This window comes from Montipora foliosa, chromosome 3 (genome assembly GCF_036669935.1).
Source record: "Montipora foliosa isolate CH-2021 chromosome 3, ASM3666993v2, whole genome shotgun sequence".
Taxonomy (NCBI): Eukaryota; Metazoa; Cnidaria; class Anthozoa; order Scleractinia; family Acroporidae; genus Montipora; species Montipora foliosa.
In genome coordinates, this window is record NC_090871.1 from 43,039,150 (window position 1) to 43,047,441 (window position 8,292).

The following is an 8,292-nucleotide window of genomic DNA, read 5'->3' on the forward strand; positions in this document are numbered from 1 at the left end:
TTTTTGACCTATGCAAGAGCCTTCTCGGGCCGCCAACTGATGTCACGCAACGCATAAACTTGGAAATTCAAACGTGCCCTGTTACGAATTGTAGAATGCTGTCGGGCGCTTTGAAGGTCGGCAAAACGAGGGGACTAGTCTCTGCGCATTATAATATACTGGTGGTAATTTTACGGATCGGGTTATTATTTTGTGTATTAATATTTATGAGCTCATTGTTTTCCCTAGACTGCGACCAGTCTCTCTTTTCCTCGAAAATCCTTTGGGAAAGAACACAAAACAAGTTAACATGCCAGCGGCTGTATGAGCGTGACGTGCGAGCGGTGATGCCGCGAGCCGCTAGTAGCGTGGGCGTTGGGAGACGAGCAAAAAGAGAAACCAGGGCAGTCTCTCTCGTCAAGGTCACAGTCACATTCCCACGCTTGGTTTGCGTCTTCCCACAGTTTTCGAGGAAAAGAGAGACTGCTCACAGTCTATGTTTTCCCAAATTGGTTAGAGAGGACAACACGGGCACATGAGTATATTTGCTCTAGTTTAAGTGCGTAGTGAAACCTAAAATACTATAATAAAATATATTGATATATTAAACAAAACATTGTGCTTGATTTTTTATAGGGCAGCCCAGTTTTAGGTAGTGAGGTCCATGACAGTGAAGTAGAACTGAAGGAAGTTCTTCATGATGAAACCTCTTTGTTAGATGCTTCATTGGCCACATCCCTAGAGAAAAGCTTTGAGGACAGTCTATACGTTGACGAAGAGGAAGAACTGAAGAGGAAACGCAAAGTACTCAGTGACGCAATTGTTGAAATATCAGATGGTAGGATAAGTCCAATCCAGTGTACATCAAGGTTGTCATGGTCTGAACTAGGGGAGCGCCAACAGGGCTATTTTGTGCGTAAGGCAAGGGAAGTTATTGAAACAACTTTAAATTGCATTGCACCTGGATGTGAAGCCGATTTGTGGTTTGCCATAATGCAGTCCTTGCCAGCTGATCAATCTAAGCATTCTGATGTAATGGAGACCCTAGCAGAAGCTTATAATCAAGCTGAGAACAGGGAAACACGTTTGCAAATACTGTCCTTGTTTGTAAACAAGTTTAGCAAAAGTCAATTACAGGAAATTATTCCAGGTCTTTTAAAGCGGCAAATTGATGATGCCCGTACACATGCTGACTTACGAGGGCCCGGGAAGCATGTCAGTCCTCCTGAAATCCATCGAATGCGACTTGAGACAACAAAAACTGATCACTTTTTGGAATTCATTTCGACATCCTCCCTCTTGCAGGATGTGTCATATGGTACAAAGACAATTAAGCTGGATAGTGGAGAGAAACTGCTTGTACCATCAGCAATAAGAACATTAATTCCTTCCCGAATAATCAAGCAATACCAAAGCTATTGTGATAGCGTTGGCTTTAAGCCATACAGTGAGCGAACTCTCTTCCGCATTTTAGAAACCTGCTCAGCATCGAAACAGATCTCGTTACAGGGGCTCGATTACATCGCTACGGAAGGAAATGAGGCGTTTGAGAAGATAAAACACATTGTGTCCTTGCTGGGAGACAATGGCGTTGAAATCACCTGGGCAGACAAAGTCACAAAAGATCTGAAGGCCAGCAAAAGATATCTGAAGACAGATTACAAGACGCACATCAGTAGGGAAGAGAGATGTAAAGACCACTGCACCACATTTTCTCTCAGTGATCCAAGCAATGCAGAGTTCTCTGAGTCCTGTAATCACAACCATGACCTTTCCTGCCATGAATGCTCAAGGTTTACCAATGTCATTGAAGAAGTAACCGCGAAGTTAAATGACGAGTGTATCCACTTAACCGATGATTTAAGAGCACGTCTACTCCACGAGCAGAACCAGGCAACAAAATGCATTCATGCTTGGAAATCACATCTCCTGCGTACAATTGTTCAGGACAATGCTAAGCAAGACATTCTTGCTAATCTAGACCGTGGAAGTATGCTGATGATCATGGACTGGGCAATGAAGTTCCAGCCAATGAAGTTCCGTGAACAGATGGATGACTTCTTTGGCAAGCGTGGCCGAAGTTGGCATGTGACCTGTGTGATTAAGAGAGGAGACGATAGTGGAGATCAGAGAGTTGAGGTACTGAGGTACAAACATTTGTTCACCTCCTTGATGCATGCGTCCAGAACTGGTTTAGTATTGCTTCCATTATTGAGCACACGCTCAAAGTTGTCAAGATGGAAGATCCCCAAATTACCAATGTGTACTTGCGTTCAGACAACGCAGGATGCTATCACAACACCGAGCTACTGTTGAGTCTCCAAGCTTTGTCAGCCAGACATGGAATAGTAGTTGTGTGTTATGATTTCTCTGATCCGCAATCAGGGAAAGATGTCTGTGACCGTAGGATTGCGTCGATGAAAACCCACATCCGACGTTGGGTTAATGAAGGTCATGATGTAACAACTGCTGAAGAAATGAAGGTGGCTTTAGAGTCCCACGGTGGTGTCCGAGGGTGCCGCTTTGCTGTGGTTGAAATCGACAAAACAAAGATGAATGCCGAAGTGTGTAAGATTCCTGGAATAAGTTTTCTTAACAACTTCCACTTTATTGAAGATGGTGTTCGGTGCTGGAAAGCGTACCAGATTGGGAAGGGTCATTTTTATTCATATGCTTCAGTTATAACAAGAGCTCAAGAAGACACAGGATTAAAGGTTCTTGTGCCGTTTTCCTCACAACCTGGTTGTCTTGGCGCAATAGCCGTGCATCCTTCAGCCGAGTCCCATAAAGCAGATGGCCTGTTTTCCTGTCTGGAACAGGGATGTGTCGAGATGTTCTCTACATTTGACAACCTTCAGCAACATCTAGATGCCGAGCGTCATGTTTTCATGGAAGAGCAAGATACAGCATATGACGTCATTAAGAAGAAGTGGGCCAGCATTTTGTCTAGTGTTAGCATGCAAAAGCACGGTTCAGTACCACCTGTTGAAAAACTTTGCGATTTTACCGCTGCATTTGGAGAAACCCAGCAAACAGTGAAAGGGTGGGCCCTTAAGACAATCACGAGATCAAGCAGGATGACTGAGAACGTTAAGAGTTACTTGACCCAAATGTTCAATCGTGGAGCAAAGGAAGGTAACAAAGCGGATGCAAAGCAGGTGGAACATGGCATGAAACACGCGCGCGATGCCACAGGGGAATTGCTGTTCCAGCCAAGCGAGTGGCGGACCTCTAAACAGATCGCAAGTTTTTTCTCCAACCTTTCCAAGTCACAGCGTAAAGCAGGCGTTGAGGCAGGCAGGCCAATTCCTGAATGTTTGGAGAGTGATGATGAAGAGCCAATCTATCAGGATGTAAACCTTTAAGCGTTACAGCAGCTTGTTGAAAATGAGCTGCAGACAGATCTAGATCACCCAATTATGTTTCTGGGACACAACCTTTGTAGGTTATGTAAGCAGGGAAAACTTCAAGAGCTTCGTTTAGACGTCCTCAAGAAAGTTTGCATGGAGTTTAAAGTGGAAGTTAAGGGACCCAAGACAAGGAAGGACTCCTTCTCTGGACCACTGCAAGAATTCCTCCTTATTCAGAGCTCAAAAGGATGCAATTATTGCCACTATGTGTAATACAGTGTATGTAATAGGAACGTTTGAAGCATAATGCATGATCCTTGTCCAGTATTTCTTCCAGTAGCTTGCTGCAGCCAAATAGGATGTTCTTCATGGGTACTGGTTAGAGCTAACCTAATAAAAAGGTAGTAGAGGTAGCAAAGAAAAAGTGTAATAATAGTTGTAATAATGATGATAATAACAGTAACCATAACAATAACAAAGAATAATGAATTGGATACCTGTAATTGAATACCCACGAGATTCTCACATCAATTAGGCGCGCTTTCATGGCTTCCTTCGCGCAGTGTTTCCTACAAATTTCAAAACATATGAAAAGCGTTACAGACGTTTTGGCCCAAAAGAAGTTCTCAAAAGACATTTTTAAAAGTCCGAAATTTGTTATAGATACGATTAATAAGTAATTGGAACTTGTGTTGTACAATTCAGGGAGTAATCTTGCTTGTAATTTGAAATTGGCCACGCGTTTTGTAGTTGTCTGATTTTGAAATTACTCGCGCAATTACTCTCTGAAGCAAGCCACCTCCGGTTGTGTTGCAATTAAATCAGAGCCTCAGTAACACTAGAGTCATAAACTATTTGTCATGTTCTGGAAGGGGAAGGGAGAAAAGAACTTAGGGCTTAAAATTCCAAAACTAGAACCACTACGTGGAACTTACCGGGGCCAAGTGGGACACGGGATTGCATAAATATAGTTAACCTCTCGCACCCCTTTTCTGTGGAGGCTAATACTGACGTAACTCACAATTAGAGACAAAAAGCTCTCAAAGTGTTTTGTCTCCCCAGCAGTACGTAAACGCATATGATGGTTGCTATTGCCATATCGTTGATGTGATACAGATCTAAAGAAACAATCACCTGGACCGTCAACATCTATTGATTGTTAACCAAGTTCACCTAATCTTGACTGCATCAAATTCTCGGAGGAAATAAGAGAGGTCAACTGCAATTCACATAATTGGTCATATGACTCACACAATTGCAAGAGAACAATGATAAATATCAACGTGCTTTACATTTTAGTTTCATTATCTTGTGATAATGCCTGCTAAAGAAAGACAACAAATAAGCTTTCTTGGGTATAACCATTTTATTTAAGTTAATTATCTTTGGATCGCGTTTGTTATTACATTTATATCGTGCATGATAAAGTTTTCTCGCCTTATTAACATACAATCTCGAGCCCAGAGTTCTCCGGCTCCTGGGTCAGCGGTGGGTCGCCGGGGAGAACTCTGGGGATACGAAAAAAATATGATTTTTTTTATTGGTTCTCAGTAAAACAATCGTTGGGCGGAGGCCGGTCGTACCAGAATTCTTCGAAAAAAGATATTTATTTTCATTGGCTGTGGCTTATAAGCGGAAGTCAACAGCAACGAAAGGAGGAAGGTGATATGTTTTGGAGGTAGATTTGAATTTTTTTCCTTCTGCACCTCTGTCATGTATAAGCATATTACACCAAACTAACACAGTTTCAAATATACGAATGAAACATATTTCTTGCTAAGCTTTCAGCGATGTAAAAAAAAACTTTCCTTCGCACGCTAACTTTTTTCTCGGTAAAGTTTCCACACGTTGCCCCTGCGAACGCGCGGTATAGCTTCGAGAGGGCTCTCGTAATGGCAGCCGCATCCTTGGATGATTTTTGCCGTTGCTGTAGAAAATTGATTGAAAAAAAGGACAAGTTCTACTTGAAGCTGTTTGGTGAAAAAAGCGAATTTGTCAATTGTGTTATCTTTTGGTAAAGTGTATAATAGAGAAGACAGCGAAGTTTTACAACGTTTGTCACAACGCCGACGAAAAGCATTTTGCTCCAGCGTTAAAGAAATCTATCGCAGACAGAAGTCCCTCACAAACAGCTGTCTCTCCCTTCGTTTTACCCGATTTGAAACGAAGGCGTCTGGAAAGTAAAAGCAGTAGTACTAATTCTGGAGTTTTCCTGTTTAAAACAGTACTACCAAAGCCTGCGGATGCAGATGAGAACTCTCTGGATACCGAGGTATTTCAAAATAGATTCTAGTCAATCTCAAGGTAGATATACTAATTAATGTCGAGCATCCGGAGAAATACTTAGATATGCTGAGGAATTAAATCCCATTTATCCTTGGAATTTCATTATCGATACTGTACACAATACATTTATTAAAGGGGTAAACAAATCACCCAAACTCGAGGAAACTTGACATTAAAGACCTCAAAGTGGGTTATCAACGCTGATTTACTGCACCCACATTTCGTCTCTGTCTTTGTTTTTGGGCCCCTTAGCTGGGTCCATAGTGTATTCAGTTTTCAATAATGTACAAACTGCATGCATTACTCAATAACAAACTGTAGCTTACCTCATTTCCATAATAACAGCAGAGTCAGATGCAAAGAATCTCAATCGTTGAAATCTTTTTGGAGACAAATTTCTCCACGAGCTCGTCTAGATCGCCTTGTAGCACGTTTTTTAAGATGATATAAAGTTAGCTTTGATTCTCGATGGAAGGTTCACTCTTAAGTGATCGCTCGTAAATTTGTCTCTCCAAATATTCACTCTTAAATTTCCACTCATAAACTAGTCCATCGTAAAGGTTGGGAAACGTGTCATTCCCCAGAAAGCTATAACCTTTCTCTTGAATGTCCTCCGTGTCTCCTGCTTTTCAAAATGGCGGATAAGATTTCAATGAGCCAGCGAGCACTCCCAAAAGTAACGAGCCCGCGATATATCGCAAGTCAGCGATATATCCCTAACAATGTACCGCTGAAAAAACGACAGAAACCGTCTGCATTTTACGACCAGTGCCAGCCTGCAGCTGGGCCCCGGTAACTAGTGAATAATCCACGAGTCTGGATTTAATATGACTATTCCATGAAGTCAAAAGCTCAATTTTGGCAATTACAATAACATTAAAAGAGTAGTGAAGAGGTACTAAAGGTACAAAACATTATGTTTGTCACAAGAAACTTGAAAACGTCAACAATTAGACGAGAAATCCCAAACTTTGGGTAATTGTGATTGACAAAACAAGGTTGCCATGGAAACAAGGCACAGTCCCATAAATAGAGTTTTGTCCTACCCACACTTTCCCATCAAACTTATATACCCAGTAAACAACTTGTTCCATTGTATTTTGATTGCTTTTCTTGTTAAATGCGCGGCTGGTGTCTGAAAATTAAAGCTAATAAAGAATTAAGACTTGGACCTGAAGTGCGTAAAGGGTAAGTTCCCTTAAAGTGTTTCGTGGTAAAAAAGCCTCAACCTTAGTATTTTTTTCTTGATATTACTAAACTAAAGGCTAAACTTTGCCGGGATATTAACACCTCAAGATATAAAACATGGGCATGGAAAATATATGGTCTGAAAAACAGGCCATTTCCGGTTGCTTCCCATATGCTTCAAATAGGACCAAGTTGTGGTAACAGCCACAGGCTAGCGAAAAATTTCCATGAGCTAATGTTCTCACCCATAAAAGCCTAAGGATAGGGCTTTACAAATATGGTTTTGTTTTTGCCTGAAATTAATTTCATGTTGCTAAAAGAGAGATTTAAAAGTGGCCAAAATTGCACTGAAAATCAGCCTCTGGGGACCCCTGAGGGGCTGATATCCAGAACTCGGCTAAAAAAAAGTCGTTGAAGCTGAAACTGTGGCAAATTACATAAGTCGACATAAGTACTTTGTGTACCAATTTTAAGCGAAATCGGCCGACCTTCATTTCCAAGTCTGCCCCGGTCTCTCAGGCAGAAGCTCTTAAGCTGAAGGCGCCAAAACCACGTTGTTTATTTGTTACTACTGGAAGCTACAAGAATTAGAATTCGACCAAATTCGCCGAGGACTTGACAAATGCTCCTTTCCATGTCGCCAGTATCTTTGATGGTTTAGATGACCGAGTCGATACCTTCAATTCCCTTTTCTTGGAAATCTTGAACAATCATGCTCTAATTAAGAAAATTAAAATAAAATCTAGACCGAATACGTTCATTACCCAAGAGATTCGTCAGGTTATGAAAACTCTCGCCACCTGGCACAAAAGAGCAATGAAGACAAAGGACAAGCTTCATTGGAATGCATATCGGTTCTTTCGACGGGAGATAAAGCGTGAAATTTGGATAGCTGAAAAAGAAGATCCGCACCGAGGTCATGAACAGCCATGGAAACACAAACTCCATCTGGAAAATTTTAAAGCATTGTCTCCCAAGGAAGGGTCCACTTTTTACTACGACAGAAAACCCTGAACTTCAAGCTAATAGGTTTAATAAATTTTATACCTCCGTTGGTGAGATGGCAGCTGCTAAGGCAAAGGCAATTGCCGAAAGACATTGTTTACATACTCAAAACCTTGAACCTTTTCCTCGCCCTGCAAGCAACAACGAAGTGGACTATGAGCGTGTTGAGTTCAATTTCCGACCGGTTGAGGAAGGGGACGTTGCAAAAATTGTCAACAGTCTTCCATCAAACAAAGCACCGGGATATGACCAAGTTACAGCAAGTTAAAGTCCTAAAGGATAGTTTACCCACTGACATTAACTTACCTGATAAATAATTCTTTTTCCTCAAATACATTTGCACAGGCCTGGAAATCTGCTGAGGTTATTCCTATCCCCAAGTCTGACAATCATGAAGACCCTGCTAATACTCGCCCTATTTCTCTGTTGCCTATTATGTCCAAGGTTTGCGAAAGGTCAGCTCATTCACAGTTTGTTGATTTCC